At 57.1% G+C, this 16,123-nt stretch overlaps 1 pseudogene; it reads left to right on the forward strand.

The window, feature by feature from the left end:
• The first annotated feature begins 3,046 nt into the window (after positions 1-3,046).
• LOC114485005 (collagen alpha-1(XXVII) chain-like) lies at positions 3,047-15,757 on the forward strand (annotated as a pseudogene).
• Positions 15,758-16,123: the final 366 nt, after the last annotated feature.

The following is a 16,123-nucleotide window of genomic DNA, read 5'->3' on the forward strand; positions in this document are numbered from 1 at the left end:
GAGCTTTGAGCTGCACTTAAAAGGACAGAGAGTCTGTGAACAGGCAGAAAGGGGGTTTCGGGGAGAGAACAGCCTGGGACGAGACAGCATGGACAAGACCTTGAAGTATGCCAGCTTGTCCAGAGCCTGGGTCCAGGCATCAGAGAGAGTGGAGCTCACTGCGCAGAATATGAAGTTGGAGAGGCTGGCAAGGATCTGCTCAGAACCCTCTAGCGGCTAAGATTTAGATCATCATGCTCAGCTGCAAAGACAGGAATCAGACTACCTGGGTTCGAATCCCACCTCCACTACCTAACAGCTTAGTGATCTCAGGCAAGTTACTTAACCTTTCAGAATCTCAGTTTTCTCATTTGTAAATGGAGATAACAGGCCTCCCATAAGCGGTGGCACTTAGAACAGTGCCACACCTGGCTCAGGGGAGGCACGTGAGCTGCAAAATAATAGGGGATGCCAAAAACCCTTAGTAATGGAGGTATATATCTAAGGGGGGGGCTCAAAAAAAACCTCTAAGTAATCAAGATACATAATATTTTAATGCAATACTTTTAAAATGTCAAAAATATATCCCCCCAAATCCACGATGAACAAAATACCAAAATTGTAAATAAAGGCAGGATCTTCCTAGTGCAAGGGACGCAGCTCAAAATACATCAACGATTATCGGACTGGGAGTTCGCAGCCTTCAAGAGCCGTGGACTTCTGAAAACCTGAAGAGAACCGGTGGCCCCTCTCCCCCAGCAGAATGCACAAACAAGCACAATTTGTGCAGATTTTCGGGTGTTCCTGCACTTCTGGGGCTCGGCCAGGTGGAGGTTAAGAGCGCTGCTTCAACGTGGACGTGCCGGGGTGGTTCCCTGCGCCGTCCAGCCGCCTGCGGGTTCCCCGGCACCACGCTGGGCCTCCCTCGTGGCAGTCAGCGGTGCTCTGCCCCCTGCAGGAAGCAGCGCGCGGCTACGCGGCTTCTTTTTCTAGCTTGCTTGGCTCGCGCGTCGGCCCTCCCACTCCCTTCGGCTTGGGACTTTTCCTAAAGTTGCTGAAACCAGACACCTTGCTCGACCGAGCCCGCGTGCAGCCACGGTTTAAAAGGCCGCCTTCAGCGCCCCCTCCCCGCCCCCAGCGAAGACTTCAAAAGGCCCGGCGGGCGCCGCGGCCCCTGCACCTATGAACCGCCCCCCGCGCCCGGAGCCCGTGCCGGAGTCCGAGGACGCAGAGCGGCTGAAGTTCGAGCGCGGGCGGACCGGGCGGGTGGCGCAGCCCGGCGCGCCCATGCCCCTCCCGGTGCCGCTGCGCTCCGAGCGCCCGCGCCCAGTTTAGGGAAGGGGACCCCGCCCCCCCGCCCCCGCGCCCGCGCCCGGGGCTGCGGGGACCCATGAATACAAATGCCGTTAGGCGCCCGAGGAAGGACCGACCGTCCAGCCTCGCATCTAGGGACCCAGTAAGTGGCCCGGGGCTCCTGGAGCGCTGGGGGTACGGGGGTGTGTGCGTAAAGGTGCGCGCGTGTGGGGAGGGGGTGCACGTGCGAGGACTGAGTGTGTTTGTGCCCGCGTGCGATGGGCACTAGCGGAAACCTGTGTGCAAGTGGGCGGTAGCGCGCGAGTGTGTGCACTTGGGCTGTTACGTGTGCACGTGAAGATATGTACGAGAGGTGTGCACGCGGGTGTGTGCGTTGGGAGGATCTGGCTAGGCTAGGCTAGTATGCATTTGTGCGTGTGTAAGCACTAATGTGCATGCGTCTGCGTGTGTGGAGTCCGGGTGTGCGCCAGAGTCCAGACACCCCAGGGTGTGTTTGTGTGAGCCCAGGAGGAGTGCGTGGCTGTGCCTGCATGTGAGTGAGTGTGAGTGTGTGTCTGAGTTTGGAGCAAGTGTAGATATGTGTGGGAATGTGTGTATGCACCAGGGAACAAGTCGTGGAAGTGGAGGCAGAGGGGGGATTCTGATGCCAGGGCTCGAACTGGGGTTGTGGGTGTGCGAATTTGCCAGGTGTTTGTGGTGGCCTCAAGGTGTGCAGTTCTGCGCTCCGTAGTGGGATCTGAGGGAGCCTTTGGTCTACTCTGGGGTGAGGAGGTAGGTTAAGCTCCCATTTCTTACTGAGTGGAGAGGAGAGAGAGAGAGGTGACCAACATTGAACAAACGCACCCGCTACGTGCTCAGGAAAGTCTGTCCTCCAGGGCGCCCTGAATCTGGGAGGAAAATAGGTGTGTGTATGTGTGTGGTAGAACACTGGTTGTTGTTCTCATGAGAGCCTGGACACTGAGTCCTAGTCCCAGATCTGTCCCTGGAACTCCGGGTTCCTTTCAGCAATAGTATCTGTCCCCTTTCCCCCTCTATCTTTGCCCCCAACTCGGGGACCCCCAGTCTCACGATCTAGAGGTCCCGAATCTCCGAACTGTGATCATCCCGCTGTACAGTCTTGGCCAACTCTTTCCTCTCTGTGAATCTCAGTTTCCCCATCTTTACAGGGGGTCTGGGGGGGTGGGGTGTCTCAGCGGGACAGTCGTGGGCCCGCGGAGGCTGTGTCGCCGGCTGCGGCCGGCAGGGGGCAGCAGGGGGCAGCAGAGGGCGGCCCGGCGCGGGGAGGAGAGAAGGTGGAGAGCCACCGCGGGCCGAGACTTTAAATCGCCTTCATTTCCCCCAAATCCTTCCTTTTCCTCTCCTCCCCCAGGCCGGCGGGGAGGCAGCTTCCACCGCCCTCCGCGCGCCCTCGCCCGGCCTTGCTCTGCCTCCGGGGACCGCCAGCAGCCGGCCTCCAAAAGTTTGATTTTTTTTTTCCCCCGCTTCTTCTTCCTTTTCGGTGGAAGCAGAGAAGAGCGAGGCAGGGGCGAGCGCGGCGCCGGGACTCCTGGGACCATGGGCCTGGCGCGGGCGCCCGCGGGGCCCCGGCCGCGCTGCCTGCCTGCTCGGGCGCCCCTGGGAGCGGGGCTGCGCTGGGGGCGCGGGGGCCGAGCGCTCTGAGCCCGCCTGGCGCGGCGGGGCGGGGGGCTGGCGGCCCCATGGGGCGCGCCCACACTTGCCCCCCGGGCTCGGGAGCATGAAGTAGGGGCCCGCCATGGGAGCGGGATCGGCGCGGGGGGCCCGAGGCACAGCGGCGGCGGCGGCGGCGCGCGGAAGGTGAGTACCGGCTCGGGGTCGCCCCCTCCCCAGCTTCTTGCGGCTCCGGAGGCGGGGGTTCCCCGCCGCGCGGGACGCTTCCAGCGGAACGTCAGCTTCCTGCTCCTTCCCTCACCCCTGCGAGGCGGGCCGCCAAGGGTTAACGCGGGCAGCGCCCCCGGCCCGGCGAAGGTTGGCGAGAGCGCTGCCCGCCCAGCCCCGCCTGGCGCGGCAGCCCGATCGCCTTGGGGCGGGGGCCGAGCTGGGGAGGGTCCCATGCAGAGCCAGCCCCGGGAATCGGGATTGGGGAGTGGGGGTGGCGCCTGGAGCGGCGGGCGGGCAGCGGGGGGCGGAGGGGGGCTTTTTGGATGCTTGGGGGAGGGGGGGATCTCCATTTCTGACTGTCTCGGTGTGTTTCAGTGTCGGTGTCCCGAGCCTGTAAGTCTCCGTTTCTGTCGGTTCTTGGGAAACTTGTCTGCATATTTCTAGGGCTGAGGGTCTCGGCTTCTGCTGCTGTCTCAGCGTCTGTGTGTCTTTGCACGTCCCCTGTTTCTGGAAATCTCCGCATGTGTGTCAGTCTGTTTGGGTCTTTGTGTCTCAGTGCTTCCCTGCTTGGGGAGGGGCGGAGGGTGGTCCTCAATTCCTGTCCCGCGTGTGAGAGAGGAAAAAGTGAGAGCCAGCATGTCAGGGCATAAAGGGCCCTGGGAGATGACTAATTCGAACCCCTCGTTGCACAGATGTGAGACTCAGGGCCAGAGAGGGGCAGGGAATCCCCAAGGAGGGGCTGGGACCCAGAGGCTCTGCTTCCCAGCCTGTGGAGCAGGAGTTGTAAAGGAGTGGGCATGTGCAAGAGGGAGTCACCGCGTGTGGGGGTGTGTGGCAGTGGGCAGGATGGGAGCAGCCCTTCAGGGCCCTGTGGACTGTGGCTCATGCTTACGGCCCAGAGAAGCGCAGAACTTGCTCCTTGTGCATCCCGCCCCCAGGACCAGAGGACATTCCCAAGACGCTGGTCAGGGCTGTAGCTCCGCCTTCGCCACCATGCCCTGCCCCCTCTGCGCTGGAATCAGGGGAGTGAGGCCGCCCCCTCTCTTTCCCATGTCTTGGAAAAAGTGGGCTGGCTGAGATTCCCCCGCCCCTCACCGCCACACACACACACACACACACACACACACACACACACACACACCACCAGTAAGCACACTGCTGACTCATTTTCTCCAGAAGACCCTGTGCCAGGGCAGATGCCAGCGGTTGGGTAGAAAAGTGGTGCCAGGCAAGCACCCCACAGTGGGGCCCAAGCTTTAGGTAAGTGGGCAGTGATGCTGTTTGAGGCCCAGCCTCTGCCTCCCTAACCACTGCAGTGCCCCAAACACTGTGCCCTCTGGCCCCCTGCATGCCTCCTAGCTTTGCTCCCAGCCCAGCTTCCATGACACTGTTATGGAGCATCCCTGGCCTCTCTTTCCTTCCCCTTCCTCCCTGTACTCAGAACCCTCCCCCTCCCTCGTGCTCCCATAAGCCTGCCATCCACAAGGCTCAGCTCAACAGCCATCAGCACCCCTGATGCCCTACTGGCGGGGGCTTGCCCTCCAAATGTAACCCACGGTCTGTCCCTCCCTGAGCACACTCTGCCCATTACTTTATTGGCATAGGCTCTTCCTCCCTCTCTGTGTTCAGGGACCCTCTGGATACCCCACAACCTGCCTGGCACACGAGAATGCCATTTCAGTTGATGGCAGAAATGGAAGCAAAACATAAACTCACACCCGTGGGCAGAGAGGGCACTTCAGTCAAGCAGTGCAAATCCTGCCTCTGCCCCGCGAGCTGCGGCAGGCACCTTGTCTTTCTGCTTCTCCTTTTTCTCATCCCCTAGACGGGCATCCTCGTTCCCAGCCAGAAGGGTTTTTGTGGGTATTAGTGGGACTGTGCTTGTAAAAGGCTTTTAGGACAGGGCCTGGCATGTAGTAAGTGCTCAATAAATGGCAGTTGTTATTTATATTATTATTCACTTCATCTTGAACGGATGTGTGAAACAACTGGAAAATTCTGGGCCGCATCCTGTCCAGACAGATGCCCTGTCTGTGTTCCCATGGAAGAGGTGTAAGGTGTGAAGAAAGCCTGGGCATGGCTGTCTGGGCACGTGGGGCCTGGCCAATCCGTGGAGGCAGGTGGGACAGGTTCATCCCCCTTCTCTTTCCTGTGGTCCTCTGGCCGCATCCTTCCCAGCTTACTCCGTGGGATAACAGCCAAGCCCAGAGACCACGGGGCTGCTTTCCTTGTGTTTCTGTGCCCTGGGTCTCAGCTCTGAGCTCACAGTGGATGTTCAAGTTGTGTGGGTCTCTGAGCGCCTGTATGTTCTCAGGTAACAAGGAAAGAGGAAAAACCATGCACACCAGCTGCAGGCTCTGGCCGGCCTCGTGGTCCAGGAGTAACCACACTGGGTGTACTGACAGAGGGCTTTTTGCAGGAGAAAGGAACACCTGGGTTCCCTTCTTGGAGGGCTGTGTGGCCAGGCTGTGTCTTCATGGTCAGGCTCCCTAACTCGTGGCTCCCGTTTCGGCCGCCTTCTGCCGTCTCTGGCCCCTGAGCCCTGGTCTTCCCGACATTCTGGAGCCCTGGCTTCGCCCAGCCAAGGCCCACGAGTCAGCGGTGAAAACAGAAGTCTGGAAGAACAAAGCTCTGAGCCAGTGCAGGCACTAAGCGTTATTAGCAGTAGCCTAAACAGGATTGGAACGGGAGCAAATGAATCGGCAGGGCCTCCCTCTGGGAGCCAACTTTCCAGGCCTGGAGCTTACTTAGATGGCTGTTGGCTCCCCAGGCTGCATCTCTGTTCCTGTTGGTGAAGGCTGGGACTCTGGTCTCTGGCAAGTAGGAAGTCCCTGTAAGTCTCCGATTTCTTCTCCATGGGAGACGAGTCAAGCGAAAAGGACTGTCTACTAGGTGGTGGAGTCAGATGATGTGGGTCACTGACATGCTGTGTGGCTTTGGGCAAGTCACTTACCCTCTCTGGGCCTCAGTGGCCCATCTCTGTAAAGAGGGGCTGGGACTAGAGTCTGGCCTCTAAATGATCTCAAAGGACCTTCTCCCACTCTATGCTCCCGTGCTATACTTTGGCAGTTTCTGGGTCAAGTGCACACAGAATCCAGGTCTGAGAGGGTCAGTTACATTTGTTGAGGTGAATGAAAGGGAGACAAATATTTTTGTAACAGGCCTTTTCAGGGCTGAAATTCTCGAGTTAGAAACCGTGGTGTTAGGAAGCTTAATTGAAGAGAAGATTCCGATCCCATGTCCCCTGTGAGTCTTCTTTCTCCTGACCTTTAGGTATTACAGATATTGCCCCCAATACATCCTCTTATTCTCTAGAGGGTGGTCACCTTGGCATAACCCTAGCAGGAAAAACAGACCGAGAAGGATGTGCGTGGTTCTTGCACCTCCTCCTCTCCACCTGGCCTCTCTTTATCAGCCCGGGGAGCATCCTAAGAAGGGTGGATGTGACGACACAGGGAGAGACTCAAGGAGTGAGAGCTGGTGCCTAGAAAGGGCTGGGAAAAGAGGAGACCGGAAGGAAATGGAACAGAGACTAATAAGGTTGCAGGAACACTGGAGAGCTAGGGGCAGTGTCTTCTGAGGAGGCATTCTCAGGAAAAATGAGTTCCCTCGTCCTCTAAGTTCAGGCACTGCTGACGGACAGAAAGTGCAGTGAATTTCCTCAGAGCCTTTGCTATGCAGCTGTGCTTTGGAACTACCAAGACCGGGGTGTAGGAGACGGCTCTTCCCCAGTAGATCTGGCCACAGTTTCCTGGAGTAGCTACTTGGTGGGTGTGGGAAATAGTACTGAAGAGCTGTGTCCCAGAGTCTGCCCATGGTGACCTTGAGGAAGCACCTACCATCCCTAAGCCTCAGTTTTTGTCAAATCAAACAAAGCTGCCTATTACTGTTTATCATGGCTGATGAGTCTGCCATTTGCTTCAAGCGGGCAGGTCATGCCAGAAGGGTCAGACTCTACCCTTCTTCCGAGACAAGACCAGGGCCGCTAGGCACTTGACCTTTAGTTATTGCTGGTGATGCGCTGGAGGTGAGGCCCGTGGAGGCAGGGAGGACAGGCCCTGTGTAAAAGGCCTTCTCACAGCAGTGGCAGCAGATTGGAGAGGATGAGGAGGGAGCAAGGATTATCCAGGAGCATCCCTGGAAAATGTCAGAGGTGGGGTGGGCCTGCTGGAGTTAAAGCTTTGGGAAGATACTTTGTAAAGTCCAGAGTCCTGTACCAGGTTACATTCATTCCTTCTGCAAAAATACTCTGAACACTTACTACATGCCTGCCAGGTGCTGGGATAACAAGAGTGAACAAGACAGATGTGGTCCCTGCCCTTCAGGGACTTGGGCTAGAAAGGGAAACAGAGAAATAGACAGTGACCATACAGGGGATACCTGGTGACATATGTGCAGCAGGCTCTGGGAAATGACACCCAGGCTAGACTCTAACACATGAGTGGAAACTGACCAGGCAAAAGAGTAGTGTCTAGAGCACTTCAGATTAGCATGTGCAAAGGCCCAGAAGCTGGAGAAGGCTTTCAAGGGACCTTCAGCGTCTGAGTGCTGTTTCAGCTAGTTCACCTTATGCTGCGAGTAACTCTCAATTGAACAATGCTTAAACAATGAGGGGAGTTATTACCTCCCATATCAAGAGGCCCAAAGGAAAAGCAGTAATAGGGTTGGCCAATTCAGCATCTCAAGTGTCATCAGCCACCCACTCTTTTTCCGTTCTGCCATCCTCACGTGCTCATGCGGCTTGTTACCTCATGTGCACAAAATGGCTGCAGCAGCAAGTCCTCACTCAACAACACGCAATGGCTAAAGGAAAACCTTTTCCATGTCCCTTTGAAATTCTTTCTTAGAGGCCCTGACAGACATCCCTCACACCTCATTGGCCACATTTGGGTCACATATGCGTGCCTAAGCCAGTCACTAGCATGGCAAATTCCCAGAGTGGGCTTAGACTTATCCAGATTCATCCAGTATCCTCTGAAGCTCAGGTCTCCCTGAACTAGCAGAAAGGGGGATGGCTGTGGGTAGGTAACCATCAGTGTCTTCCACAGTGTCCAGGTCAGGATTACCATTGATCCTAATTGCAATTAAATTGGAGTACTTGGTATTAAATCAGAGGGTGTTTTCCAAGGCTCCCAGGGAGCTGGGAAGAGCCCGGGGCTCCAGACATCCACTCTGGTAGATGGGTTTCCTGGATTACGTGATTCCCCAGAAGCACATCATCCTAGGCTTTCTCTTGGAAATGGATCCTGGGCCCACGTGTCCCAGGCTTTGCCCTCACCACCCGCCTGTCGGGCCTCTTTCTGCCTGCATCCTAGCTGGCCGACTCTGGCCACGTGCCGCCCTCCCCTTTGCCTGCCTGGGGATCAGATGCCCCGGTGGCTTCGGGTGTCGCCAGTGGCTGCTCCCACAGGAAGGTGAAATCGGATCACTGCCTCTGCCCATCTTGGCAGGAGCCCCTGAGCAGAGCATTAACCCTTCCGGGCCCCAGAATGCAGGGACAGCAGGGTTGGTCTAAGAATAAGAAGCACTTTGGTGGCTGGCAGCAGGCCGAGCCCTTGACATGCATGAGCTCATTTAATCCTCATGCTTGATTTGCAAGATAGGGAGTGTCAGCCGAGTTGCAGAGGAGGAGACAGGCTCAGGGAGGCGGAGGGACTCATCCAGGGTCATACAGCTAGCTGGTAAGCAATGGGGCCAGGTTTGCACCCGTGTGGGCCTGACTCCCCGTCGTCTCCTCTTCTCTCCTTCCCTCTCTCCCATTTCCAGCATGAAGCCAGTAGGCAGATTCCTTAGCGCACGTTGGTCCTGGCTAAGGGGTCTTCTGCTCTCCGCCGTGAGTCTGGAGATTGAGTTCTCATCTTTCCTGCCCTTTGAAAAGTTTACCTGTCATCTAAGCAGAGCAGTCTGGTCTTCCCACTGACCTTTCAGCCCTGGCTCTGCTGCCCACTGGGCCTCAAGATCTTGAGGCCACAGTACAGATGGCGAGACTGAGGCCCAGAGATGGGGAGCGGCAGGGGCTGTTCCCTCGTTGCCCAGTGAGTCGGTAGCAGATTTTGAGCTGGACCCTGGGTCTCCTGACGGCCAGGGCAGGGCTTCCTGCCTACTCGTTCCAGCCCGGTGACCTTGGTTTATTGATCTGTGAAAAGCGAGGTTGTATTTGTACTGTGTAAGCAGGTCCTGCCCCAGAGGCTGTGCCTGGACCCCCGGGAGCGTGGGCTGGTCCGATGGGGTCCTGGAGCCTGTGCCTCGCCTCCTGCCTCCCCTGGGAGGGACTGGGGTGGGACTGGGGCTGGGTGATCCACTCCCAACTCCCCAGCTGGATCTGGACGTGAGAGGTGGAAGCTGATGTCACATCTGCTTGTGTCTCCTGGTCTCTAGGGGGTTTCTCTTCACCTGGATCTTAGTCTCACTTGCCTGTCACCTGGCTTCCACCCAAGGAGCTCCCGAAGGTAATTCTCTCTTCTCTTTGTCCAGGGGGAGACAAAGGAGGACAGAAGGGATCTGAGAACGCAGGGGTAGGAGACATCAGTTCCCCTAATTGGAACTCAGTGCCTCGACTTTCTCATCAGTAGAATGGAGCCAGTCATTGGCAAATTTCTCTCCGGGCTTGAAAGAATCACGTTTGATGTTTTGTGAAGGGTAAAAAGGGCTCAGTGCAGAAATGTGGAAAGGTGATGCTTTTGTTCCTATCTAGGTCAGAATGTGAGTTACTCTGGTTCAGTAAGCTGCAGTTGTCCCTCTTTGTCCAATGGGTACCCCCAAGAAGTGCCGACAAGAGGCACGAAGGCCACAAGCATCACTGCCCACGCCCGTGATCCGCCCTCCCCTTCCCGTGAGATGCCGCTTTTTGCCCCGGCTATCCCTGAGGAGCTGTCCAGGGGGCCCAGGCAGCGGGAGGCTGGCTACACCACTGCCCATGGAAACTGAAACGTCTCCCACATCTGTTTGTCAAGTGGCCACAATGCCGCTTAAAATAGCAGCCCCTGCCCCTCCTCCACGCCTGCCCGGTCTGTGTGCCGGGGCGGGCGGCCGGGCACTCCCAGAGCCCCTGTGGCCTGACCTGGCCATCGGGCAGGGATTGGGCCCCTGGAAGGGGAGGGCTGTGCCCGGAAGAGACTCCTGCTGCCCAGCAACATTTTTTTGCAAATGTCATATTTTCCGAGCTTGCTCTTTCCCCCACAGAGTAGGTGAACAGCTGTCCAGAGTCCTGAGTCAGGCACTAGCGGGGTGGTGAGGAGAGGCTGGAGCGGTGTGGAGCCCGGTTTATGTAATAAAGGCATCTTGCTGCCGCCAGATGGCCGGGTCCCTCCATCTTGGCTTTGGGCTGAATTTATTCCCCTGTCCCCCAGCTCCTCTCCCCTGATGGGATTCTGGATGTGTCTCCACCCTGCCTTCCAACCAGTCTAGGGGCTCCAGCGCAGGATAGCATAGTGACGAAGGAAGGACAAAGACCCGGGGGCCAGCTGGGCCTTTTATTATAAGCTGTGTGACCTTGGGCAAGTTACTATCGCTCAGTTTTCTGACCCTCCTCTGTAAAATGGGGATAATAAACAGTACCTGCTGTATAAATGATTGAGGGAATAGAGAGAGATAACCCATGTAAAGCACATAGTAAGTGCTCAATAAATATTAGTTCTTCTTCTTATTGTTAATTATATGCTACCTGACAAGTTTGGGCAAGAGCGGCCCTTCTCTATCCCCGTGGAGCCCACAGTGGTCAGAGGCTCCTGGAGGCTTAGCGGTGACCACCTCCGTCAGTTCCAGGTAGCAGAGTTGGGGACTTGGCCCCTGAGCTGCAGGTAGTGTGTGGGGGAGGCCTTGAGACTGCCTCCCTTGGTGTCAGCTTTAAAACCCACGTGGAGGGCTTCCCTGGTGGTGCAGTGGTTGAGAGTCCGCCTGCCGGTGCAGGGGACACGGGTTCGAGCCCTGGTCCGGGAAGATCCCACATGCCGCGGAGCAGCTAAGCCCTTGCGCCACAACTACCGAGCCTGTGCTCTAGAGCCTACGAGCCACAACTACTGAGCCCGCATGCCACAACTACTGAAGCCCGCGTGCCTAGAGCCCATGCTCCGCAACAAGAGAAGCCACCGCAGTGAGAGGCCCGCGCACCACAACGAAGAGCAGCCCCCGCTCGCCGCAACTAGAGAAAGCCCGCGTGCAGCAACGAAGACCCAATGCAGCAAAAAAACCAAAAACAAAAACCAAACCCACCTGGAGAGGATGATAAGGGGAACCTCCTCAGGTTATCGTCTTCCCTCAGGGAGCGCAAGCAGCTGTAAGTTGCAGGGTGCAGGGAGAGATGTGTGCAGGCCTGAGAGCCTCTCAGGGGCTGCCGAGGTGGGACGGGGGGCAGTGACGTTCTGTCATCACAAGTGGCTCCTCCCTTTTAAGTTGTTGATCGTGAGAATTATCTTATGATAGTAAGAGGCTTTCAGTGATTAAACGTATAAAGTATGCTACTACTCACGATCCTTAAACAGTGTGGTTTATTTTAGCTTAGGACTTGGGGACAGACAGGTGGGAGAAAGGAGGAATTTGAAGTGAAGTGAAGGCCCTCGGGTCCTAGGGAAGAATAAGAGTCTTCAATCCAAGCCAACGTGAAATAGCAGCCTACAGCTACAGAGTTCTTAGAACATTCTTAGCACTTTGTGGCCACCTCCAGGTCTGGTTTCCCTGGTCTTTCAGACAGGGGAACTGAGGCCTGGGGGGCAGGAAGAGACTTGGCCAGAGGTGCCTGATGCAGGGGTGGGTGAGGATAGATAATAAGGAAGGCCTGCATTTCATCTCCCAGCACCTCGATGAGGTAGGCACTCTTTGCGGTTTTACAGCAGAGAGAACTGAGGCTCAGGGTCTGGACTCACAGGTGGTCTTGTCTGGCTCTAAAGTCCAGCCTTCCGACTCCAGAGCCTGCAATGGAACCATTATGCTGCCATGTTACCGGCACCCAGGTTCTCAGTTTTTTCCAGCCCATTTATCTCTCTGTCCATCCACCTGTCCATCTCACAGTGGTTGACCTAGGGTCTACTAAGAGCTGATTGCATTCAGCCCAGTGCACCCCCCTCTTACTCCAGGTGATGAGGGAGAGAGCATTCCACACTCAGGGGTTAGGATGCTGAGCTCAGAGGAGGGGGCCCGAGGACCTTTCCCAGAACCCAGTTCCAGAGGCAGCCTCTCCTTTCCTGCTGAGATGGAGCTCCTGAGCAGGCTTCTGCAGACACTGGCAACTCAGCCAACTGGAGGAGGCCGAATGACCTGACGAGAGGCAAGGTCAGGAAACCTTTCCATAAACACCCTGGAAGCCCTCCTTTTGCTCTGGCAAGCCCAGCCGGCATAATTACCAGGCGGATGTGACCTGGCCAGACCACAGTCCCATGTCCAGACGCTTCGCCAGAGGACAGAGGTTGCAGGGATGCCTTGATTACTTCCTCTGCTCTGTCCAAGGCCACACAGGGAGGAAGGGAGTCATTGGAAATGTCCTCTGCCTTCTGTGTAGACAGCAGCTCCCCCAGTCTGCTCCAGCCTGAGAGAGACTTTGGGGGTGGGAAGGAGACTGGGTGAAAACGATGGTGAAACTAGTCAGGTCCCTGGACAGCCTTCCCAAGCTCCAGTGACATGAACATTCCTGTCGTTCCCTCACTTATGGGCCAGCTTCCTGGAGGATATGGCTTTCAGGGAAGAGAGACGGGGAAACCAACCATGGTGGGCAGGCTCTTATACCCTTAGTTCTAGCGTTTGGTGATTATTATTATTTTTAATATTCATAGCTCTCCTTCAAAAGTGCTTATTTTGTGCCAGGCATTTTTTTCCAAGTGCATTCTCATTTAATCTTCACAACGTCCTTCTGAGTTTGGTACTACTATTATCCCATTACAAAGATGGGAAAACCGAGGCACTGAAGTCACAAGGCTAGTAAGTCGTGGGATTCGAACTCAGGAAGTTTGGCTCCAGAGTCTGTGTTTTTAGCCGCTACAGATGGTCCCTAACTTACGATGTTTCGATTTATGATTTTTTGAGTTGATGATGGTGCAAAAGTGAAACTGTACTTCGAGTTTTTGATTTTGACCCTTTCCCAGGCCAGCGATATGCAGTATGATCCTCTCTCGTGATGCTGGGCGGCGGCAGCCACAGCTCGCAATCAGCCACGAGATCACGAGAGGAAACAGCCAGTACACTTAAACCATTCTGAACCAGTACAACCATTCTGTTTCTCACTTACAGTATTCAACAAATTATGTGAGATATTCAGCACTTCGTTATAAAACAGGCTTTGTGTGAGATGATTCAGCCCAACTGTAGGCTAATGTAAGTGTTCTGAGCCTGTTTAAGGTAGGCTAGGCTACGCTGTGATGTTCCGTAGGTTAGGTGTATTAAATGCATTTTTGACTTAGGATGTTTTCAACTTACCTTGGCTCTATCGGGATGTAACTGTATCATAAGTGGAGGACGGTCTGCATATGCAGGATCATCACGTAGCCAGACGAGGGATTGGTTCCAACTCTGTGCTGTCAGCCATAGCCATGGGGCAGCAGGTAGCAGCGGGGAGACTGTCCTCACCGTCCGTGCAGCCGGAAGCAGGCCCTGACTGTATCCTCTCCCCCTCTGCCCTCCCTCTCCAGATGTGGACGTCCTCCAGCGGCTGGGCCTCAGCTGGACTAAAGCAGCGGGCGGCCGGAGCCCCCCGCCCCCAGGGGTCATTCCGTTCCAGTCAGGCTTCATCTTTACGCAGCGGGCCCGGCTCCAGGCCCCCACGGCTGCCGTCGTCCCTGCCGCCCTGGGCACAGAGTTGGCGCTGGTGCTGAGCCTCTGCTCCCACCGGGTGAACCATGCCTTCCTCTTCGCCGTCCGCAGCCGGAAGCACAAGCTGCAGCTGGGCCTGCAGTTCCTCCCTGGCAAGACAGTCGTCCACCTGGGGCCCCGGCGCTCCGTGGCCTTCGACCTCGACGTGCACGACGGGCGCTGGCACCACCTGGCCCTGGAGCTCCGCGGCCGCACTGTCACCCTGGTGACGGCCTGCGGGCAGCACCGGGTGCCTGTCCCGCTGCCTTTCCACAGGGACCCAGCGCTTGACCCTGAGGGCTTGTTCCTTTTTGGGAAGATGAGCCCACACGCAGTCCAGTTTGAAGGTGCCCTGTGCCAGTTCAGTATCTACCCCGTGACGCAGGTCGCTCACAATTACTGTACCCACCTGAGAAAGCAGTGTGGACAGGCTGACACGTACCGGCCCCAGCTGGGACCCTTCCTCCCCCGAGACTCTGGCACACCCCTCACCTTCCAGACCGACCTTGCCCTGCTGGGCCTGGAGAACCTGACCACTGCCACGCCAGCCCTGGCGTCACGGCCAGCAGGCAGGGGGCCCAGGGTGACTCTGGTGCCTGCCGCGCCCGCCAAGCCCTTAAGGACTAGCACCACAGGCCCGCACCAGCCCGTCACAGGTGGAGGCCCAGCCCGGACCCTCCTGCCACCTGCCAAGCTGTCAGCCAGTGAAGGGCTGCCTCCCGTGCCCCCAGCCTCTCCTGCCAGCTCCACCAGGCCTGTCCGGCCACTGCAGAAGAGCACAGCCACCAAAATCCCCAAAAGTCACCCCACCAAGCCTTCGGCCCCTTCTCCTTCAATTGCCCCTCTCAAAAGTCCCCGCCCCACCCAGAAGGCAGCTCCCCCCTCCTTCACTCCTGCCAGCTCCACCAGGCCTGTCCGGCCACTGCAGAAGAGCACAGCCACCAAAATCCCGCCTTCCTTCACAAAGTCAGCCCCCGCCACCGAGAAGCCGGTGCTACCCACGTCCCACCCGGTTCCTGACAAAGTCTCCTGTCCCACAGTGAAGCCGATCCAGAGGAACCCTGTAACGCCCAGACCCCCAGCACCCAGCACCCGGCCCCTACCTCCTGCTGCCAGCTCCTCTAAGAAGTCCTTTCCCCCAGTGGTCCAGGCGGAGGCCAAGAAGAGCAGTCGTGTCAGTGAGCTAGCCCCTGCCCGCACCAACACACACAGACCTCCCCGACCCACTGTCCTGCCCCCATCACCAGCCCCCAGTCCTAGTGCTTCCAGGACTGCTCGGCCACAGGCCACGGCCATGCCTCCCACCCTCGCTCCTGGTTCAGCCCCCACTGGAAGCAAGAAACCCGCTCGATCAGAAGCCACAAAGAAAGCCAGATCCAAGAGCAGCCCCTGGAAGCCCGTCCCTCTCAGACCTGGGAAGGCAGCCAGGGATGTCCCGTTTAACCATCCGACAGCTGGGCCGAGCCCCAGGCAGCTGAGGCCCAGCCAGCAGACCACCCCGGCCCCGGCGCTGGCCCCGGCGCGATTCCTGTCCTCCAGCCCCCAGCCCATGAGCACTGGCTCTTCGTTCTTCCACCTGGTGGGACCCACACCTTTCCTGCTGCTGATGGGACCTCCGGGGCCCAAGGGAGACTGTGGTTTACCGGTAAGACTGGGTGGGGTGTGCCCGCTGCTTGGAGCTTGAGCGGGTGACTGGGGCAGTTAGGCAGTTGCTCCTGGTCAGGGCAGAGGAAGTGAAGCAGCTTAGAGCAGGGAGCTGGTTACAGGCAGGGCCTTGACTCCAGCCCGGGTCCCCCATGCCTCCACCTCGGCTGTATTCATGATTGCACATCCTGCCCCGGATTTGTGATCCCCTGGGGTGGACTTGGGTCTGGTGGCCCCCTCCAGGTAAGAGCAAACCCTGGGCTTTGGTTAACCCAGGCCCCAAGTCACTCTTTGCTAGCCTCACTGTAAACGTTGAGCGGCTTAAGGAAAACCACGAACTGACTGGCCCCAGGTTACGCAGTCCCCAAAGGCCAGCTGCCTGAGCCCTGGATCAGGTTTCCTCCAGCCCACCAGCTTGTCTGCGAGTTTCAGGCGAAGGTCGCACATGGGTAGGGCTGAGTGTGTTTTCTTTCGCACGTGCAGCATTGTTTAAAAATGTTTAAGAAGTTATTAATATTTTTTTAAAGGTGAGAGATTTCTTCTAGAAGACTGGGTGACCGGCTTTTCTTGG

This window comes from Physeter macrocephalus, unplaced genomic scaffold (assembly GCF_002837175.3).
Source record: "Physeter macrocephalus isolate SW-GA unplaced genomic scaffold, ASM283717v5 random_298, whole genome shotgun sequence".
Lineage (NCBI taxonomy): Eukaryota > Metazoa > Chordata > Mammalia > Artiodactyla > Physeteridae > Physeter > Physeter macrocephalus.